The 21,775-nt window shown below is 47.9% G+C and overlaps 6 non-coding genes and 1 pseudogene across 6 annotated transcripts; all 7 read right to left on the minus strand.

Annotated features, from left to right (window-relative positions):
• Positions 1-2,335: 2,335 nt before the first annotated feature.
• LOC136604796 (U2 spliceosomal RNA) lies at positions 2,336-2,526 on the minus strand. Its single transcript, XR_010789893.1, has one exon. It is a non-coding gene; the product is annotated as a U2 spliceosomal RNA (small nuclear RNA).
• Positions 2,527-5,151: 2,625 nt separating this feature from the next.
• LOC136604746 (U2 spliceosomal RNA) lies at positions 5,152-5,335 on the minus strand. Its single transcript, XR_010789849.1, has one exon. It is a non-coding gene; the product is annotated as a U2 spliceosomal RNA (small nuclear RNA).
• Positions 5,336-10,396: 5,061 nt separating this feature from the next.
• On the minus strand, positions 10,397-10,539 carry LOC136604750 (U2 spliceosomal RNA; annotated as a pseudogene).
• A 2,620-nt stretch (positions 10,540-13,159) lies between these two features.
• On the minus strand, positions 13,160-13,350 carry LOC136604798 (U2 spliceosomal RNA). Its single transcript, XR_010789895.1, has one exon. It is a non-coding gene; the product is annotated as a U2 spliceosomal RNA (small nuclear RNA).
• A 2,616-nt stretch (positions 13,351-15,966) lies between these two features.
• On the minus strand, positions 15,967-16,157 carry LOC136604799 (U2 spliceosomal RNA). The gene has a single exon (XR_010789896.1). It is a non-coding gene; the product is annotated as a U2 spliceosomal RNA (small nuclear RNA).
• Positions 16,158-18,771: 2,614 nt separating this feature from the next.
• Positions 18,772-18,962, minus strand: LOC136604800 (U2 spliceosomal RNA). The gene has a single exon (XR_010789897.1). It is a non-coding gene; the product is annotated as a U2 spliceosomal RNA (small nuclear RNA).
• A 2,622-nt stretch (positions 18,963-21,584) lies between these two features.
• On the minus strand, positions 21,585-21,775 carry LOC136604801 (U2 spliceosomal RNA). The gene has a single exon (XR_010789898.1). It is a non-coding gene; the product is annotated as a U2 spliceosomal RNA (small nuclear RNA).

Genomic DNA, 21,775 nt, shown 5'->3' on the forward strand with positions numbered 1-21,775 from the left:
CTAGAAGCAAGCACTAGTTTGTCTCTGAAGGTGCGTCGGTCGGTCGGTTGGAGGGATCTCTTCGGCCGGCCGCATTTCCAGTGGGGACGGATGGAAACTTTTAACCTAAAATAAGGGAAATTGGCTTCGGCCCCATAGGGCTTTATTGCCTTCCCCTGGGCCAGCATTAGTAGACCCTAGTAAGGAGAATATTAGAGCGGCATGGTCATCCGAAGAACTTAAAAACATACAGCAGGCCTTTTTTGCCCGCCCGCCATACATACATACATACATAACTACAGATTTTATATTTTTTTTTACATATATACATTATATATACACACACACACACACACACACACACACACACACACACACACACACACACACACACACACACAATCTTAAATCTATCTTTAATCTATATCTACAAAATCTGTAATTTAGAAATAATCCATATCTATATTCTACATAATTAATAATAGATAGATAGATAGATAGATAGATAGATAGATAGATAGATAGACTCACTCACATACATGCATACATACATACATACTGTATGCAATTGAGCCAGGTGTTTGGAAGGCTGACGATGTCACTCCTTTCCTTTGTGATGTCATCAATTTAGAAGCATTAATACCGGGCTTGGCAGCCATTTCAGTCAGTCTCTGCTGCAGCTGGGAGACGGGAGATGGTCTTTATTTCCACCAAGAAGCTGCAGAACTACCGGTAACTGCATCATTTTTATTTTATTCAATATAGGTTTTATTGGTTTCATGGAGGGGGGGAAACTTTTGCCTTATCTCAAAGCAATGTAAAATTAACTTTGACAATGAAACTTAATAAATCAATTTCGAGTTGAACTATATCATGTTTGTCTGTGATATTTTATAAGGTCTACAAACAGGGGAATGAGGGGAGGGTAAGGGGGGGGTAGGTATCTATGACACGGGAGAAAGAAAAAATAAAACAAAAAGGGGGGGGGGGGCGGGCTCCGGAATTGTTGTTTCTCTTTACGATTGTGGTTTAAACGTGTTACTCACATGTCCCTGTCTGTAACCACTTGGTAAATAGGGGTGAGCTCCGGGCATCTATCCATATCGCCCAGGTGTGATACAATTTATCATAGCCTGACGGCTCATCTGGAAGCCTCATTCTCTCCATACGCTCTATTTCGTGGATCATTGCTATTTTTAGTGGAGTGCATTTTTTATGCAGCACACAAGGGGGAGACAGCGGCCTACCAAAATCGAGTTGGCTGCTGCTGTGGCTTTCTTTTTTTTAAAAAAAGGTAGGTTCCGTTCTTCCATGGTGAGGAATAGGCAGGGAGGTTCGGTTTTTGCCAGCTGGGGAATGCTTATAGGCAAGGCCTTATCCCTGGTGGTGCATGTAACGTCAGACCACGTTTCAGCATTCAGTCAGTCAGTGGCTGACAAACGAGCTCCATGCAAGTTTACATTAAACAGACACATTTCTTTCTTTACTGTATTGACTGCGGTCTGTAATCGAGCGGTTGAACTGTTTCTGTGTCCATGCATTGAATAAAGCAATACATCCTTGTAAAGTAGGCGTCCGTTCGTTGGAGTTCTTTGCTCCCCGAGTGTTGCTCCATCTCTAAACGTTGGCCTGGATCTTCATGGACGAATACTGCCCATCCCACGTGGAGCGTGTATCTCAGCCCGCGTGGAGTGCTGCAGTCCAATGAGGTATTCCGTGCTACATAGCAAGCCTTGGGCCTGTGTGATTGGGGGTCCGCTGCTGTCTGTCCACTCTGAAGCGCGCATCCGGGGCCGGCCGCTTTTCGACTACCAGCGACTGCAGGTCACACACACAGGCTGGTTGGAATGGCCTAGCATTATCCTGATCCGGAGGTGTAACTTGAAGCTGCGGGGCCCCAGTACAAAGTCTGGAACTGGGCCCCCAAACTATAAAGCGTCATTGATAGCATTGGTTTACAATGTGGGGAAGAGAGACTTTATGGGCCCCCTAGGGCTCCGGGCCCCCTGCACATACACCCATGACCCGAATACGTGGAGCATACAGACGCAGGCTGCCAGGATACGCTGTGCCTGCCCGATGTTTCCAACTTGGCTATTAGCGCAGCGGTAGGTACGAACTATAGAGTGCGGCTGCCATATGAACTGGTGTGTGTGTGTGTGTGTGTTTTGCTTCCAGTTGTACCTGTGCTGTGCACACTCTGGCAGACGCAGCTGCTCAGTGGATACAATGTTGCGAGCAGACGGGCTGAGTGTCAATCAAAGTGCTTGGGTGGTAGCAGCAGCCGCCGCCACAGCTGCGCTGCACCTCTTGCTCGTCGGTTTTGTTTTTCTGCTTTTGGAAACTGCTGTAGGAAAGGGGGTGCACCGGTCCTGGAGGTACTGCAATACCAGGTCAATGCGTGGAGTGGACAGAGCAAGCTCTTTTTCCAGCTCCCTGTTCTAAAAATCCATTTAATATATGGTCCCCAGATAGGGGACGTATCAGATATTAAACTGATAAGAACAGATACTACACTTGATCTTAGCCAAAAGGCCGAGAAGCGATAACCCGAAATGGGTTTCACCTGTAGCCCGGCCCGCCCAACTCCACTTCCAAGGCTTGAGGCAACACGCTCAGCCAGCACTCTGGGCGCACCCACAATGCACCCAGGCAGCTGGGAGAGCTATTAAAACTTTCCATAGCCCCGCCCCACGCCTTCTCAACCGCGCCCAGCCTCACACCCTCAGTCCTTCCTCTTGCACCGTGCTCACGCATCCTAGGCTTGCAGAGCCTGCTGCTGCTGCTACTGCAGGACTCGTCAGCTCCCTACAAAGGATGGTTAAGCCGGCGATGACACTAGAAGCAAGCACTAGTTTGTCTCTGAAGGTGCGTCGGTCGGTCGGTTGGAGGGATCTCTTCGGCCGGCCGCATTTCCAGTGGGGACGGATGGAAACTTTTAACCTAAAATAAGGGAAATTGGCTTCGGCCCCATAGGGCTTTATTGCCTTCCCCTGGGCCAGCATTAGTAGACCCTAGTAAGGAGAATATTAGAGCGGCATGGTCATCCGAAGAACTTAAAAACATACAGCAGGCCTTTTTTGCCCGCCCGCCATACATACATACATACATAACTACAGATTTTATATTTTTTTTTACATATATACATTATATATACACACACACACACACACACACACACACACACACACACACACACACACACACACACACACACACACAATCTTAAATCTATCTTTAATCTATATCTACAAAATCTGTAATTTAGAAATAATCCATATCTATATTCTACATAATTAATAAAGATAGATAGATAGATAGATAGATAGATAGATAGATAGATAGACTCACTCACATACATGCATACATACATACATACTGTATGCAATTGAGCCAGGTGTTTGGAAGGCTGACGATGTCACTCCTTTGTGATGTCATCAATTTAGAAGCATTAATACCGGGCTTGGCAGCCATTTCAGTCAGTCTCTGCTGCAGCTGGGAGACGGGAGATGGTCTTTATTTCCACCAAGAAGCTGCAGAACTACCGGTAACTGCATCATTTTTATTTTATTCAATATAGGTTTTATTGGTTTCATGGAGGGGGGGAAACTTTTGCCTTATCTCAAAGCAATGTAAAATTAACTTTGACAATGAAACTTAATAAATCAATTTCGAGTTGAACTATATCATGTTTGTCTGTGATATTTTATAAGGTCTACAAACAGGGGAATGAGGGGAGGGTAAGGGGGGGGTAGGTATCTATGACACGGGAGAAAGAAAAAATAAAACAAAAAGGGGGGGGGGGGGCGGGCTCCGGAATTGTTGTTTCTCTTTACGATTGTGGTTTAAACGTGTTACTCACATGTCCCTGTCTGTAACCACTTGGTAAATAGGGGTGAGCTCCGGGCATCTATCCATATCGCCCAGGTGTGATACAATTTATCATAGCCTGACGGCTCATCTGGAAGCCTCATTCTCTCCATACGCTCTATTTCGTGGATCATTGCTATTTTTAGTGGAGTGCATTTTTTATGCAGCACACAAGGGGGAGACAGCGGCCTACCAAAATCGAGTTGGCTGCTGCTGTGGCTTTCTTTTTTTAAAAAAAAGGTAGGTTCCGTTCTTCCATGGTGAGGAATAGGCAGGGAGGTTCGGTTTTTGCCAGCTGGGGAATGCTTATAGGCAAGGCCTTATCCCTGGTGGTGCATGTAACGTCAGACCACGTTTCAGCATTCAGTCAGTCAGTGGCTGACAAACGAGCTCCATGCAAGTTTACATTAAACAGACACATTTCTTTCTTTACTGTATTGACTGCGGTCTGTAATCGAGCGGTTGAACTGTTTCTGTGTCCATGCATTGAATAAAGCAATACATCCTTGTAAAGTAGGCGTCCGTTCGTTGGAGTTCTTTGCTCCCCGAGTGTTGCTCCATCTCTAAACGTTGGCCTGGATCTTCATGGACGAATACTGCCCATCCCACGTGGAGCGTGTATCTCAGCCCGCGTGGAGTGCTGCAGTCCAATGAGGTATTCCGTGCTACATAGCAAGCCTTGGGCCTGTGTGATTGGGGGTCCGCTGCTGTCTGTCCACTCTGAAGCGCGCATCCGGGGCCGGCCGCTTTTCGACTACCAGCGACTGCAGGTCACACACACAGGCTGGTTGGAATGGCCTAGCATTATCCTGATCCGGAGGTGTAACTTGAAGCTGCGGGGCCCCAGTACAAAGTCTGGAACTGGGCCCCCAAACTATAAAGCGTCATTGATAGCATTGGTTTACAATGTGGGGAAGAGAGACTTTATGGGCCCCCTAGGGCTCCGGGCCCCCTGCACATACACCCATGACCCGAATACGTGGAGCATACAGACGCAGGCTGCCAGGATACGCTGTGCCTGCCCGATGTTTCCAACTTGGCTATTAGCGCAGCGGTAGGTACGAACTATAGAGTGCGGCTGCCATATGAACTGGTGTGTGTGTGTGTGTGTGTTTTGCTTCCAGTTGTACCTGTGCTGTGCACACTCTGGCAGACGCAGCTGCTCAGTGGATACAATGTTGCGAGCAGACGGGCTGAGTGTCAATCAAAGTGCTTGGGTGGTAGCAGCAGCCGCCGCCACAGCTGCGCTGCACCTCTTGCTCGTCGGTTTTGTTTTTCTGCTTTTGGAAACTGCTGTAGGAAAGGGGGTGCACCGGTCCTGGAGGTACTGCAATACCAGGTCAATGCGTGGAGTGGACAGAGCAAGCTCTTTTTCCAGCTCCCTGTTCTAAAAATCCATTTAATATATGGTCCCCAGATAGGGGACGTATCAGATATTAAACTGATAAGAACAGATTTTTTTTTTTTTATTAACCTGAAAGGTTTTATTTACACAACACAAAAACAGTTCATCACATCAAATACAACTTAAAGACATGTCAAACTCCTGACAAATTAACTAACTCAATCCATTTTTTGACTTTCCACATCCCCTCCGCATCCACCCCCCCTTTGCTTTTGTCCCACAAATAAATAAAATACAATTTCCCCAGCACCATTCGCACGCTGTCCCTAACACTCAGATCCTTCCGCTTAAACACATACACATTCCTTACATCCCACAACACTTCCTTCACACACGCCATAAACAGCCACAACAACCTCTGCTTCACACAATCACTCACACCAAAGCCGAACATAACTAAACCATAATTAATGAACGTGGCCCCTGTTATTTCCTTGCACAGAGGGCCGAGCCTCCGTAATACATTCTGTGCATAGCCGCAGTTCCAAAAAACGTGCATCACACTCTCACATCCCCCGCACCCCTCTCTCGGACACCTTTCATCCCTCACCAGACCTCTCACACGCTGAAACTCTCGCACCGGTAACACACCATGCAGACTCTGCCATACAATCTCACTCTGCTTGTTACTCATCCCGTCCATCCGCACTTTCTTCCACACACTCTCCACATCCGCTCCCCTCACAGAACTGATATCACACACCACATCCTTACTCTCAATCATTCTCTGGACCATCCGCTTATTCCTCAGCACGCTTGCCTCACACTCACTCAACTCAAACTTCACTACAAAACTGACAACCCATTCATACCACTTGGGACTCTCAAACGCCACTGGCTTACGTAGATCATACTCACACCACTTCATCCGCACACACAGTCTCCCAGCTAAGTACCTCATCATACACGCACCTTTCGAATCTTTCTGGACCAGCGCCAATAAGTAAACTATGATATTACACCCAAAATAGACTTCTAGGTTGGGGAAGCCCACTCCCCCCTTCCTCCAGCTCTTTATAACCTCCTCTCTCCTCAGCCGCTCCATCCTAGACCTCCAGAAAAAGGTGAAAATGATCCTATTCAGACCCCTGAGGGTCATGTAGTCTGGTGGAAACACCATGGCTATATATAGAAAAATTGGCAAGATCACACTCTTTATTACTAGGGTCTTACCTATAAAGGTAAGACTCCGCAGCCTCCAAAAATTCAAGCGGCTTTCCACCTTTCGCTTTGCCTCCTGCCAGCTCTCTTTTCCATCCAGGTTGCTATCAAAGCTGATCCCCAAAATCTTAATGGCACCATTCACTCCATTTATACCTACATCCGCACTCAACACAGCCTCACCAAACACCTTACATTCACTCTTGTCCCAATTCACTCTGAACGCAGACGCACCACAAAACACTGATACCAACAGTTTCACCCTCCTCACAGCACACTCAGACTCACACATCACACACACATCATCCATATAAGCACTCACCTTCCATTCTCTCCCATTGCTGCCAGGAATATGGATCCCTCGCACCACTTTGTCTTTCCTAATCATGCAGAGCAAAGGCTCCATGGCACAAATAAATGCCACTGGTGACAACGGGCACCCCTGCCGCACTCCAGACTTCACATTCACTCTCCTTCCAACCTTCCCATTCACCAACATTCTACTGAAGATACTTTCATACAAACTCCTCACTCTGCACACAAACTCAGCCGGAAAACCCATTCGCAACAACACACGAAACAAAAACCCATGCGACAACCTGTCATACGCCTTCTCAAAATCCACACTCACCACATACACATTCTTCTTTCGCTTCTTGCAGTCCCACAACACATCCCTCATCAGACACAAGCTCTCATGCACACGTCTCCCAGGCACCGCACAATACTGATCCTCACCCACCACACACTCCACCACATCACGCATACGGTTGGCGATTATCTTGGCATAGATTTTATAATCACTATTCAGTAGTGTAATAGGACGCCAGTTCTTTAGATGTTTCAGATCACCCTTTTTTGGGATCAGCACAACCACACCCTCACGCATACTATCAGCCATCTCCGCATTCATCCACATGTACTTGCACACCTCACACAAATCCTTGCCCACCACATTCCACAACATTCGGTAGAACTCCACCGGTAGCCCATCTGCCCCGGGTGTCTTGTTTAATGCTAGACTTTGCATCACCTCAAACACTTCATTTGTGGTCACCTCCCGCATAATGGATGCCCGCTCCACCTCCCCGAGCCTACCCTCTACCTCACTCAGAACCTCATTCTCCAGACATTCATCCCTCCACTTATCCGCATACAACTCCTCATAGAACCCCGCAATCACCTCATGCACCCCCTCCCCCCTCACCTCACACTCATCCTCATTCATCACACACTCAAAAGTTGGTTTCTTGGCAAAAGCTTTCTTAAAAAAGAAACGTGTGCATTTTTCGTCATGCTCCATCTTGTCTGCTTTAGCTCTGTATATAATGCTCCTGCCTTTCTGAGTCAGATAGTTGTTAATATCCCTCTTAGTCTGTATTATGTCCTGCTGGACCTCCATACCGTTCTCACGGAGCTTTAAAAGGAAGCACAGACGGGCACTGAGCCTTATGTACTCCTTCCTTTTCTCTCTTGCTCTTTTATACCCTGCAGACTTGAAGAAAGCTCTTGTTTTCCTTTTAACCCATTCCCACCATGCCAAGATATTAGGGAACTCCACCTTTCTCCTACTCCACTTTTTGTATTCACACTCATACTGCACTCTCACATCCTCACACTCCAGATGACTTACATTTAACTTCCATACTCCCCTCCCACACACCGCACTCTCCCTAACCACAAGCTCACATAACACACTCTCATGATCAGAAAACAAAACCGGTTTTTGCTTGTACTTAATGGCAGTAAAATCATGTGAAACGAAACAAAAATCCAGGCGGGAGTGGACCCCCCCCCTGTCTGCATGATAAGTAGGCATAAATGGTGATATGTTACATAAGGTCTGTATGTCCTGCAAATGAAAATCCGTTATAATTTCAACCAAGGCTTTTCCAGATATGTCCAGGGGAGTCTTGTTTATGTCACAATTCATATCCCCAACTAAGATAACGGGCAACCTGCCCTGCATAAAGAATTTCAATTTGTCAAATAATATCTTGCGCTCATTCTTACCTGTGGGCGCATACACGTTAACAACACGAAACTTTATATTCCTATACAATAATGTGGCCGAGACGCATCTCCCCACCTCTATAACCTCATAACTGAGTAGCTCTATGTCCCCAGTGTTTATGAGGATCGCTACCCCGTCGTTTTTATTAGATCCACTCCCAGACCATATGGCTCCTCCGTGGGGCCACTCTCCAGGGCCAACCTCACCGCTAATACCACATTCTTGTAGGCATATTACGGACGCCCCTTCTTGCCTTAGTAGGCTCAATATGGCCGCTCTCCTGCTCTTATTTTGAAAAACACGAACGTTCTGGGAGTGGATCAGTAGGGACATGGCTTTATATAAACATACACAAACATAAAGTCAAGGCATAGGGTTCATGGCATCAAAGCGCCTAACATAGCCCCATATGGTCGCCTTCATCTGGCGCCAGCGCTTCAAAGGGGTTGCTGGTTTCCATCGCCTCACTTCCACTCTCCTCATTCCTTCTTTTTTTTGCAGCTTTACTGTCAGCCACCTCGGTGAAATCCTCCTCGCTGTCACTAATTTTGTACCCACCACCCTCCCTGTGACACAAAACCGTCTCTGGCGAGGAAAAGCTGCCAATGATGCCAGACGGACGGATGGGGCTGTCCACCTCCTCTATTATTTCCTCCAGATGGCGGATAACTTCAGACACCTGAGCGTCTGCTGCCGCACTCATATCCACACCCACAACTTTCTGGCTTTCCACTTTTCTTTTTATGTTCTGGCCAGTCACGCTCTTTGTGGTAGTAGGTGGTGCAGAAACAGCAGCAGCCGCAGCTGAAACAGCAGCAGCCGCAGCAGAGACAGCAGCAGCCGCAGCAGGCTGCACGGGAACAGGAGCAGCAATAGCAGCAGCAGACGATGTGGCAACAGCAACTGCAGCAGGCATCACAACAGCAGCAGACAGTACTTTAACAGTAGCTGCAACTGCAGCCGACGGCACAGAAACAGCAGTAGCGGCAGGTGGCCCCACAACAGGCCTGGTACTCACAGCAGGTGAATCAGGGGTAACAGCTGGTGGGTTAGAAGCGAGGGTACTTGCAGTCGGGGTCACAGACACAACATTAGCCTTTGCAGAGGCTGACTCAGGGGTTGCAGCAGCTCTCACAGCAGGTGAGTAACGAGCCTTAGCAGCACCTGCAGCTGCCGCGCCCCCAGCAGCCACACCCGAGGCAGCAGTATCTCGTTTACCTGCAGCAGTCTCTGCATACGTCCTCCTCCAAAAGTCTCTAGGGCGTTCAGCCCCCGGGCAGTCCTTACAAACGTGCTCCTCAGACCCGCACAGGTCGCACCGTCTGGGTTTTGGGCAATCGCCTGCGTGGTGCCCCTCGCCCTGACAGTTGCGGCAGACTTGCCCTTTGGTGCACTCGTCCTTTATATGTCCGAACTGGTTGCAGTTTCTGCAGTAGCGGGGCTGTCCAGGATACGTTAAATACCCACGATTTCCAGCAATAGAAAAGTTCGCTGGCGGGTGCATCACCCCTCCCAAGCGGTTTGGATCCATTCTGAATCGGACAAAGAATTTATATTTGCAATTAAATATGTCCAATATGTTTTTTTGTTTGTCCCCACCGCGCACATTATCGCAGTACCGCCTTAGGAAGCTTTCAATTAACGCTACGTCGGTGTACGGGTTGTACACGTGGACCAATACAGGCTTTTCTTGTATCCCGAACAAGGGAGTTATCCTCACTCCCTTCAGAAGGTCACTGTCTTTGTGAGCCCGCAGCCATTCATACACATTTAAGCACGCATATTCCTCACAAAATGTGACATCGTACTGGCCTTGTCTTGCGAAGTCCTGCACGCTGTAGATTTCCATTTTCTGCACACCGCACTTTTCCATAAGGACATCCCGCACGATGTACACCAAGCTATTCCTCGTCCTGTCGGTGAGGTCCACGTCAAAGCGGATGGTGTTCCGGATTCCAGCCATCTTCACAAGGTAAGTCTGTCGGTCTGTCAGGGACCACAGAAAAAATTCTGCTTTTGCAGTAGAGCCTGGGCCAAACCCAGCTCACTCCCAACCCTCCGGCTAGACCAGGTACTACACTTGATCGTAGCCAAAAGGCCGAGAAGCGATAACCCGAAATGGGTTTCACCTGTAGCCCGGCCCGCCCAACTCCACTTCCAAGGCTTGAGGCAACACGCTCAGCCAGCACTCTGGGCGCACCCACAATGCACCCAGGCAGCTGGGAGAGCTATTAAAACTTTCCATAGCCCCGCCCCACGCCTTCTCAACCGCGCCCAGCCTCACACCCTCAGTCCTTCCTCTTGCACCGTGCTCACGCATCCTAGGCTTGCAGAGCCTGCTGCTGCTGCTACTGCAGGACTCGTCAGCTCCCTACAAAGGATGGTTAAGCCGGCGATGACACTAGAAGCAAGCACTAGTTTGTCTCTGAAGGTGCGTCGGTCGGTCGGTTGGAGGGATCTCTTCGGCCGGCCGCATTTCCAGTGGGGACGGATGGAAACTTTTAACCTAAAATAAGGGAAATTGGCTTCGGCCCCATAGGGCTTTATTGCCTTCCCCTGGGCCAGCATTAGTAGACCCTAGTAAGGAGAATATTAGAGCGGCATGGTCATCCGAAGAACTTAAAAACATACAGCAGGCCTTTTTTGCCCGCCCGCCATACATACATACATACATAACTACAGATTTTATATTTTTTTTTACATATATACATTATATATACACACACACACACACACACACACACACACACACACACACACACACACACACACACACACACAATCTTAAATCTATCTTTAATCTATATCTACAAAATCTGTAATTTAGAAATAATCCATATCTATATTCTACATAATTAATAAAGATAGATAGATAGATAGATAGATAGATAGATAGATAGATAGACTCACTCACATACATGCATACATACATACATACTGTATGCAATTGAGCCAGGTGTTTGGAAGGCTGACGATGTCACTCCTTTGTGATGTCATCAATTTAGAAGCATTAATACCGGGCTTGGCAGCCATTTCAGTCAGTCTCTGCTGCAGCTGGGAGACGGGAGATGGTCTTTATTTCCACCAAGAAGCTGCAGAACTACCGGTAACTGCATCATTTTTATTTTATTCAATATAGGTTTTATTGGTTTCATGGAGGGGGGGAAACTTTTGCCTTATCTCAAAGCAATGTAAAATTAACTTTGACAATGAAACTTAATAAATCAATTTCGAGTTGAACTATATCATGTTTGTCTGTGATATTTTATAAGGTCTACAAACAGGGGAATGAGGGGAGGGTAAGGGGGGGGTAGGTATCTATGACACGGGAGAAAGAAAAAATAAAACAAAAAGGGGGGGGGGGGCGGGCTCCGGAATTGTTGTTTCTCTTTACGATTGTGGTTTAAACGTGTTACTCACATGTCCCTGTCTGTAACCACTTGGTAAATAGGGGTGAGCTCCGGGCATCTATCCATATCGCCCAGGTGTGATACAATTTATCATAGCCTGACGGCTCATCTGGAAGCCTCATTCTCTCCATACGCTCTATTTCGTGGATCATTGCTATTTTTAGTGGAGTGCATTTTTTATGCAGCACACAAGGGGGAGACAGCGGCCTACCAAAATCGAGTTGGCTGCTGCTGTGGCTTTCTTTTTTTTAAAAAAAGGTAGGTTCCGTTCTTCCATGGTGAGGAATAGGCAGGGAGGTTCGGTTTTTGCCAGCTGGGGAATGCTTATAGGCAAGGCCTTATCCCTGGTGGTGCATGTAACGTCAGACCACGTTTCAGCATTCAGTCAGTCAGTGGCTGACAAACGAGCTCCATGCAAGTTTACATTAAACAGACACATTTCTTTCTTTACTGTATTGACTGCGGTCTGTAATCGAGCGGTTGAACTGTTTCTGTGTCCATGCATTGAATAAAGCAATACATCCTTGTAAAGTAGGCGTCCGTTCGTTGGAGTTCTTTGCTCCCCGAGTGTTGCTCCATCTCTAAACGTTGGCCTGGATCTTCATGGACGAATACTGCCCATCCCACGTGGAGCGTGTATCTCAGCCCGCGTGGAGTGCTGCAGTCCAATGAGGTATTCCGTGCTACATAGCAAGCCTTGGGCCTGTGTGATTGGGGGTCCGCTGCTGTCTGTCCACTCTGAAGCGCGCATCCGGGGCCGGCCGCTTTTCGACTACCAGCGACTGCAGGTCACACACACAGGCTGGTTGGAATGGCCTAGCATTATCCTGATCCGGAGGTGTAACTTGAAGCTGCGGGGCCCCAGTACAAAGTCTGGAACTGGGCCCCCAAACTATAAAGCGTCATTGATAGCATTGGTTTACAATGTGGGGAAGAGAGACTTTATGGGCCCCCTAGGGCTCCGGGCCCCCTGCACATACACCCATGACCCGAATACGTGGAGCATACAGACGCAGGCTGCCAGGATACGCTGTGCCTGCCCGATGTTTCCAACTTGGCTATTAGCGCAGCGGTAGGTACGAACTATAGAGTGCGGCTGCCATATGAACTGGTGTGTGTGTGTGTGTGTGTTTTGCTTCCAGTTGTACCTGTGCTGTGCACACTCTGGCAGACGCAGCTGCTCAGTGGATACAATGTTGCGAGCAGACGGGCTGAGTGTCAATCAAAGTGCTTGGGTGGTAGCAGCAGCCGCCGCCACAGCTGCGCTGCACCTCTTGCTCGTCGGTTTTGTTTTTCTGCTTTTGGAAACTGCTGTAGGAAAGGGGGTGCACCGGTCCTGGAGGTACTGCAATACCAGGTCAATGCGTGGAGTGGACAGAGCAAGCTCTTTTTCCAGCTCCCTGTTCTAAAAATCCATTTAATATATGGTCCCCAGATAGGGGACGTATCAGATATTAAACTGATAAGAACAGATACTACACTTGATCTTAGCCAAAAGGCCGAGAAGCGATAACCCGAAATGGGTTTCACCTGTAGCCCGGCCCGCCCAACTCCACTTCCAAGGCTTGAGGCAACACGCTCAGCCAGCACTCTGGGCGCACCCACAATGCACCCAGGCAGCTGGGAGAGCTATTAAAACTTTCCATAGCCCCGCCCCACGCCTTCTCAACCGCGCCCAGCCTCACACCCTCAGTCCTTCCTCTTGCACCGTGCTCACGCATCCTAGGCTTGCAGAGCCTGCTGCTGCTGCTACTGCAGGACTCGTCAGCTCCCTACAAAGGATGGTTAAGCCGGCGATGACACTAGAAGCAAGCACTAGTTTGTCTCTGAAGGTGCGTCGGTCGGTCGGTTGGAGGGATCTCTTCGGCCGGCCGCATTTCCAGTGGGGACGGATGGAAACTTTTAACCTAAAATAAGGGAAATTGGCTTCGGCCCCATAGGGCTTTATTGCCTTCCCCTGGGCCAGCATTAGTAGACCCTAGTAAGGAGAATATTAGAGCGGCATGGTCATCCGAAGAACTTAAAAACATACAGCAGGCCTTTTTTGCCCGCCCGCCATACATACATACATACATAACTACAGATTTTATATTTTTTTTTACATATATACATTATATATACACACACACACACACACACACACACACACACACACACACACACACACACACACACACACACAATCTTAAATCTATCTTTAATCTATATCTACAAAATCTGTAATTTAGAAATAATCCATATCTATATTCTACATAATTAATAAAGATAGATAGATAGATAGATAGATAGATAGATAGATAGACTCACTCACATACATGCATACATACATACATACTGTATGCAATTGAGCCAGGTGTTTGGAAGGCTGACGATGTCACTCCTTTGTGATGTCATCAATTTAGAAGCATTAATACCGGGCTTGGCAGCCATTTCAGTCAGTCTCTGCTGCAGCTGGGAGACGGGAGATGGTCTTTATTTCCACCAAGAAGCTGCAGAACTACCGGTAACTGCATCATTTTTATTTTATTCAATATAGGTTTTATTGGTTTCATGGAGGGGGGGAAACTTTTGCCTTATCTCAAAGCAATGTAAAATTAACTTTGACAATGAAACTTAATAAATCAATTTCGAGTTGAACTATATCATGTTTGTCTGTGATATTTTATAAGGTCTACAAACAGGGGAATGAGGGGAGGGTAAGGGGGGGGTAGGTATCTATGACACGGGAGAAAGAAAAAATAAAACAAAAAGGGGGGGGGGGGCGGGCTCCGGAATTGTTGTTTCTCTTTACGATTGTGGTTTAAACGTGTTACTCACATGTCCCTGTCTGTAACCACTTGGTAAATAGGGGTGAGCTCCGGGCATCTATCCATATCGCCCAGGTGTGATACAATTTATCATAGCCTGACGGCTCATCTGGAAGCCTCATTCTCTCCATACGCTCTATTTCGTGGATCATTGCTATTTTTAGTGGAGTGCATTTTTTATGCAGCACACAAGGGGGAGACAGCGGCCTACCAAAATCGAGTTGGCTGCTGCTGTGGCTTTCTTTTTTTAAAAAAAAGGTAGGTTCCGTTCTTCCATGGTGAGGAATAGGCAGGGAGGTTCGGTTTTTGCCAGCTGGGGAATGCTTATAGGCAAGGCCTTATCCCTGGTGGTGCATGTAACGTCAGACCACGTTTCAGCATTCAGTCAGTCAGTGGCTGACAAACGAGCTCCATGCAAGTTTACATTAAACAGACACATTTCTTTCTTTACTGTATTGACTGCGGTCTGTAATCGAGCGGTTGAACTGTTTCTGTGTCCATGCATTGAATAAAGCAATACATCCTTGTAAAGTAGGCGTCCGTTCGTTGGAGTTCTTTGCTCCCCGAGTGTTGCTCCATCTCTAAACGTTGGCCTGGATCTTCATGGACGAATACTGCCCATCCCACGTGGAGCGTGTATCTCAGCCCGCGTGGAGTGCTGCAGTCCAATGAGGTATTCCGTGCTACATAGCAAGCCTTGGGCCTGTGTGATTGGGGGTCCGCTGCTGTCTGTCCACTCTGAAGCGCGCATCCGGGGCCGGCCGCTTTTCGACTACCAGCGACTGCAGGTCACACACACAGGCTGGTTGGAATGGCCTAGCATTATCCTGATCCGGAGGTGTAACTTGAAGCTGCGGGGCCCCAGTACAAAGTCTGGAACTGGGCCCCCAAACTATAAAGCGTCATTGATAGCATTGGTTTACAATGTGGGGAAGAGAGACTTTATGGGCCCCCTAGGGCTCCGGGCCCCCTGCACATACACCCATGACCCGAATACGTGGAGCATACAGACGCAGGCTGCCAGGATACGCTGTGCCTGCCCGATGTTTCCAACTTGGCTATTAGCGCAGCGGTAGGTACGAACTATAGAGTGCGGCTGCCATATGAACTGGTGTGTGTGTGTGTGTGTGTTTTGCTTCCAGTTGTACCTGTGCTGTGCACACTCTGGCAGACGCAGCTGCTCAGTGGATACAATGTTGCGAGCAGACGGGCTGAGTGTCAATCAAAGTGCTTGGGTGGTAGCAGCAGCCGCCGCCACAGCTGCGCTGCACCTCTTGCTCGTCGGTTTTGTTTTTCTGCTTTTGGAAACTGCTGTAGGAAAGGGGGTGCACCGGTCCTGGAGGTACTGCAATACCAGGTCAATGCGTGGAGTGGACAGAGCAAGCTCTTTTTCCAGCTCCCTGTTCTAAAAATCCATTTAATATATGGTCCCCAGATAGGGGACGTATCAGATATTAAACTGATAAGAACAGATACTACACTTGATCTTAGCCAAAAGGCCGAGAAGCGATAACCCGAAATGGGTTTCACCTGTAGCCCGGCCCGCCCAACTCCACTTCCAAGGCTTGAGGCAACACGCTCAGCCAGCACTCTGGGCGCACCCACAATGCACCCAGGCAGCTGGGAGAGCTATTAAAACTTTCCATAGCCCCGCCCCACGCCTTCTCAACCGCGCCCAGCCTCACACCCTCAGTCCTTCCTCTTGCACCGTGCTCACGCATCCTAGGCTTGCAGAGCCTGCTGCTGCTGCTACTGCAGGACTCGTCAGCTCCCTACAAAGGATGGTTAAGCCGGCGATGACACTAGAAGCAAGCACTAGTTTGTCTCTGAAGGTGCGTCGGTCGGTCGGTTGGAGGGATCTCTTCGGCCGGCCGCATTTCCAGTGGGGACGGATGGAAACTTTTAACCTAAAATAAGGGAAATTGGCTTCGGCCCCATAGGGCTTTATTGCCTTCCCCTGGGCCAGCATTAGTAGACCCTAGTAAGGAGAATATTAGAGCGGCATGGTCATCCGAAGAACTTAAAAACATACAGCAGGCCTTTTTTGCCCGCCCGCCATACATACATACATACATAACTACAGATTTTATATTTTTTTTTACATATATACATTATATATACACACACACACACACACACACACACACACACACACACACACACACACACACACACACACACACAATCTTAAATCTATCTTTAATCTATATCTACAAAATCTGTAATTTAGAAATAATCCATATCTATATTCTACATAATTAATAAAGATAGATAGATAGATAGATAGATAGATAGATAGACTCACTCACATACATGCATACATACATACATACTGTATGCAATTGAGCCAGGTGTTTGGAAGGCTGACGATGTCACTCCTTTGTGATGTCATCAATTTAGAAGCATTAATACCGGGCTTGGCAGCCATTTCAGTCAGTCTCTGCTGCAGCTGGGAGACGGGAGATGGTCTTTATTTCCACCAAGAAGCTGCAGAACTACCGGTAACTGCATCATTTTTATTTTATTCAATATAGGTTTTATTGGTTTCATGGAGGGGGGGAAACTTTTGCCTTATCTCAAAGCAATGTAAAATTAACTTTGACAATGAAACTTAATAAATCAATTTCGAGTTGAACTATATCATGTTTGTCTGTGATATTTTATAAGGTCTACAAACAGGGGAATGAGGGGAGGGTAAGGGGGGGGTAGGTATCTATGACACGGGAGAAAGAAAAAATAAAACAAAAAGGGGGGGGGGGGCGGGCTCCGGAATTGTTGTTTCTCTTTACGATTGTGGTTTAAACGTGTTACTCACATGTCCCTGTCTGTAACCACTTGGTAAATAGGGGTGAGCTCCGGGCATCTATCCATATCGCCCAGGTGTGATACAATTTATCATAGCCTGACGGCTCATCTGGAAGCCTCATTCTCTCCATACGCTCTATTTCGTGGATCATTGCTATTTTTAGTGGAGTGCATTTTTTATGCAGCACACAAGGGGGAGACAGCGGCCTACCAAAATCGAGTTGGCTGCTGCTGTGGCTTTCTTTTTTTTAAAAAAAGGTAGGTTCCGTTCTTCCATGGTGAGGAATAGGCAGGGAGGTTCGGTTTTTGCCAGCTGGGGAATGCTTATAGGCAAGGCCTTATCCCTGGTGGTGCATGTAACGTCAGACCACGTTTCAGCATTCAGTCAGTCAGTGGCTGACAAACGAGCTCCATGCAAGTTTACATTAAACAGACACATTTCTTTCTTTACTGTATTGACTGCGGTCTGTAATCGAGCGGTTGAACTGTTTCTGTGTCCATGCATTGAATAAAGCAATACATCCTTGTAAAGTAGGCGTCCGTTCGTTGGAGTTCTTTGCTCCCCGAGTGTTGCTCCATCTCTAAACGTTGGCCTGGATCTTCATGGACGAATACTGCCCATCCCACGTGGAGCGTGTATCTCAGCCCGCGTGGAGTGCTGCAGTCCAATGAGGTATTCCGTGCTACATAGCAAGCCTTGGGCCTGTGTGATTGGGGGTCCGCTGCTGTCTGTCCACTCTGAAGCGCGCATCCGGGGCCGGCCGCTTTTCGACTACCAGCGACTGCAGGTCACACACACAGGCTGGTTGGAATGGCCTAGCATTATCCTGATCCGGAGGTGTAACTTGAAGCTGCGGGGCCCCAGTACAAAGTCTGGAACTGGGCCCCCAAACTATAAAGCGTCATTGATAGCATTGGTTTACAATGTGGGGAAGAGAGACTTTATGGGCCCCCTAGGGCTCCGGGCCCCCTGCACATACACCCATGACCCGAATACGTGGAGCATACAGACGCAGGCTGCCAGGATACGCTGTGCCTGCCCGATGTTTCCAACTTGGCTATTAGCGCAGCGGTAGGTACGAACTATAGAGTGCGGCTGCCATATGAACTGGTGTGTGTGTGTGTGTGTGTTTTGCTTCCAGTTGTACCTGTGCTGTGCACACTCTGGCAGACGCAGCTGCTCAGTGGATACAATGTTGCGAGCAGACGGGCTGAGTGTCAATCAAAGTGCTTGGGTGGTAGCAGCAGCCGCCGCCACAGCTGCGCTGCACCTCTTGCTCGTCGGTTTTGTTTTTCTGCTTTTGGAAACTGCTGTAGGAAAGGGGGTGCACCGGTCCTGGAGGTACTGCAATACCAGGTCAATGCGTGGAGTGGACAGAGCAAGCTCTTTTTCCAGCTCCCTGTTCTAAAAATCCATTTAATATATGGTCCCCAGATAGGGGACGTATCAGATATTAAACTGATAAGAACAGATACTACACTTGATCTTAGCCAAAAGGCCGAGAAGCGATAACCCGAAATGGGTTTCACCTGTAGCCCGGCCCGCCCAACTCCACTTCCAAGGCTTGAGGCAACACGCTCAGCCAGCACTCTGGGCGCACCCACAATGCACCCAGGCAGCTGGGAGAGCTATTAAAACTTTCCATAGCCCCGCCCCACGCCTTCTCAACCGCGCCCAGCCTCACACCCTCAGTCCTTCCTCTTGCACCGTGCTCACGCATCCTAGGCTTGCAGAGCCTGCTGCTGCTGCTACTGCAGGACTCGTCAGCTCCCTACAAAGGATGGTTAAGCCGGCGATGACACTAGAAGCAAGCACTAGTTTGTCTCTGAAGGTGCGTCGGTCGGTCGGTTGGAGGGATCTCTTCGGCCGGCCGCATTTCCAGTGGGGACGGATGGAAACTTTTAACCTAAAATAAGGGAAATTGGCTTCGGCCCCATAGGGCTTTATTGCCTTCCCCTGGGCCAGCATTAGTAGACCCTAGTAAGGAGAATATTAGAGCGGCATGGTCATCCGAAGAACTTAAAAACATACAGCAGGCCTTTTTTGCCCGCCCGCCATACATACATACATACATAACTACAGATTTTATATTTTTTTTTACATATATACATTATATATACACACACACACACACACACACACACACACACACACACACACACACACACACACACACACACACAATCTTAAATCTATCTTTAATCTATATCTACAAAATCTGTAATTTAGAAATAATCCATATCTATATTCTACATAATTAATAAAGATAGATAGATAGATAGATAGATAGATAGATAGATAGATAGACTCACTCACATACATGCATACATACATACATACTGTATGCAATTGAGCCAGGTGTTTGGAAGGCTGACGATGTCACTCCTTTGTGATGTCATCAATTTAGAAGCATTAATACCGGGCTTGGCAGCCATTTCAGTCAGTCTCTGCTGCAGCTGGGAGACGGGAGATGGTCTTTATTTCCACCAAGAAGCTGCAGAACTACCGGTAACTGCATCATTTTTATTTTATTCAATATAGGTTTTATTGGTTTCATGGAGGGGGGGAAACTTTTGCCTTATCTCAAAGCAATGTAAAATTAACTTTGACAATGAAACTTAATAAATCAATTTCGAGTTGAACTATATCATGTTTGTCTGTGATATTTTATAAGGTCTACAAACAGGGGAATGAGGGGAGGGTAAGGGGGGGGTAGGTATCTATGACACGGGAGAAAGAAAAAATAAAACAAAAAGGGGGGGGGGGGCGGGCTCCGGAATTGTTGTTTCTCTTTACGATTGTGGTTTAAACGTGTTACTCACATGTCCCTGTCTGTAACCACTTGGTAAATAGGGGTGAGCTCCGGGCATCTATCCATATCGCCCAGGTGTGATACAATTTATCATAGCCTGACGGCTCATCTGGAAGCCTCATTCTCTCCATACGCTCTATTTCGTGGATCATTGCTATTTTTAGTGGAGTGCATTTTTTATGCAGCACACAAGGGGGAGACAGCGGCCTACCAAAATCGAGTTGGCTGCTGCTGTGGCTTTCTTTTTTTTAAAAAAAGGTAGGTTCCGTTCTTCCATGGTGAGGAATAGGCAGGGAGGTTCGGTTTTTGCCAGCTGGGGAATGCTTATAGGCAAGGCCTTATCCCTGGTGGTGCATGTAACGTCAGACCACGTTTCAGCATTCAGTCAGTCAGTGGCTGACAAACGAGCTCCATGCAAGTTTACATTAAACAGACACATTTCTTTCTTTACTGTATTGACTGCGGTCTGTAATCGAGCGGTTGAACTGTTTCTGTGTCCATGCATTGAATAAAGCAATACATCCTTGTAAAGTAGGCGTCCGTTCGTTGGAGTTCTTTGCTCCCCGAGTGTTGCTCCATCTCTAAACGTTGGCCTGGATCTTCATGGACGAATACTGCCCATCCCACGTGGAGCGTGTATCTCAGCCCGCGTGGAGTGCTGCAGTCCAATGAGGTATTCCGTGCTACATAGCAAGCCTTGGGCCTGTGTGATTGGGGGTCCGCTGCTGTCTGTCCACTCTGAAGCGCGCATCCGGGGCCGGCCGCTTTTCGACTACCAGCGACTGCAGGTCACACACACAGGCTGGTTGGAATGGCCTAGCATTATCCTGATCCGGAGGTGTAACTTGAAGCTGCGGGGCCCCAGTACAAAGTCTGGAACTGGGCCCCCAAACTATAAAGCGTCATTGATAGCATTGGTTTACAATGTGGGGAAGAGAGACTTTATGGGCCCCCTAGGGCTCCGGGCCCCCTGCACATACACCCATGACCCGAATACGTGGAGCATACAGACGCAGGCTGCCAGGATACGCTGTGCCTGCCCGATGTTTCCAACTTGGCTATTAGCGCAGCGGTAGGTACGAACTATAGAGTGCGGCTGCCATATGAACTGGTGTGTGTGTGTGTGTGTGTTTTGCTTCCAGTTGTACCTGTGCTGTGCACACTCTGGCAGACGCAGCTGCTCAGTGGATACAATGTTGCGAGCAGACGGGCTGAGTGTCAATCAAAGTGCTTGGGTGGTAGCAGCAGCCGCCGCCACAGCTGCGCTGCACCTCTTGCTCGTCGGTTTTGTTTTTCTGCTTTTGGAAACTGCTGTAGGAAAGGGGGTGCACCGGTCCTGGAGGTACTGCAATACCAGGTCAATGCGTGGAGTGGACAGAGCAAGCTCTTTTTCCAGCTCCCTGTTCTAAAAATCCATTTAATATATGGTCCCCAGATAGGGGACGTATCAGATATTAAACTGATAAGAACAGATACTACACTTGATCTTAGCCAAAAGGCCGAGAAGCGAT

This window comes from Eleutherodactylus coqui, unplaced genomic scaffold (assembly GCF_035609145.1).
Source record: "Eleutherodactylus coqui strain aEleCoq1 unplaced genomic scaffold, aEleCoq1.hap1 HAP1_SCAFFOLD_284, whole genome shotgun sequence".
Classification (NCBI taxonomy): domain Eukaryota; kingdom Metazoa; phylum Chordata; class Amphibia; order Anura; family Eleutherodactylidae; genus Eleutherodactylus; species Eleutherodactylus coqui.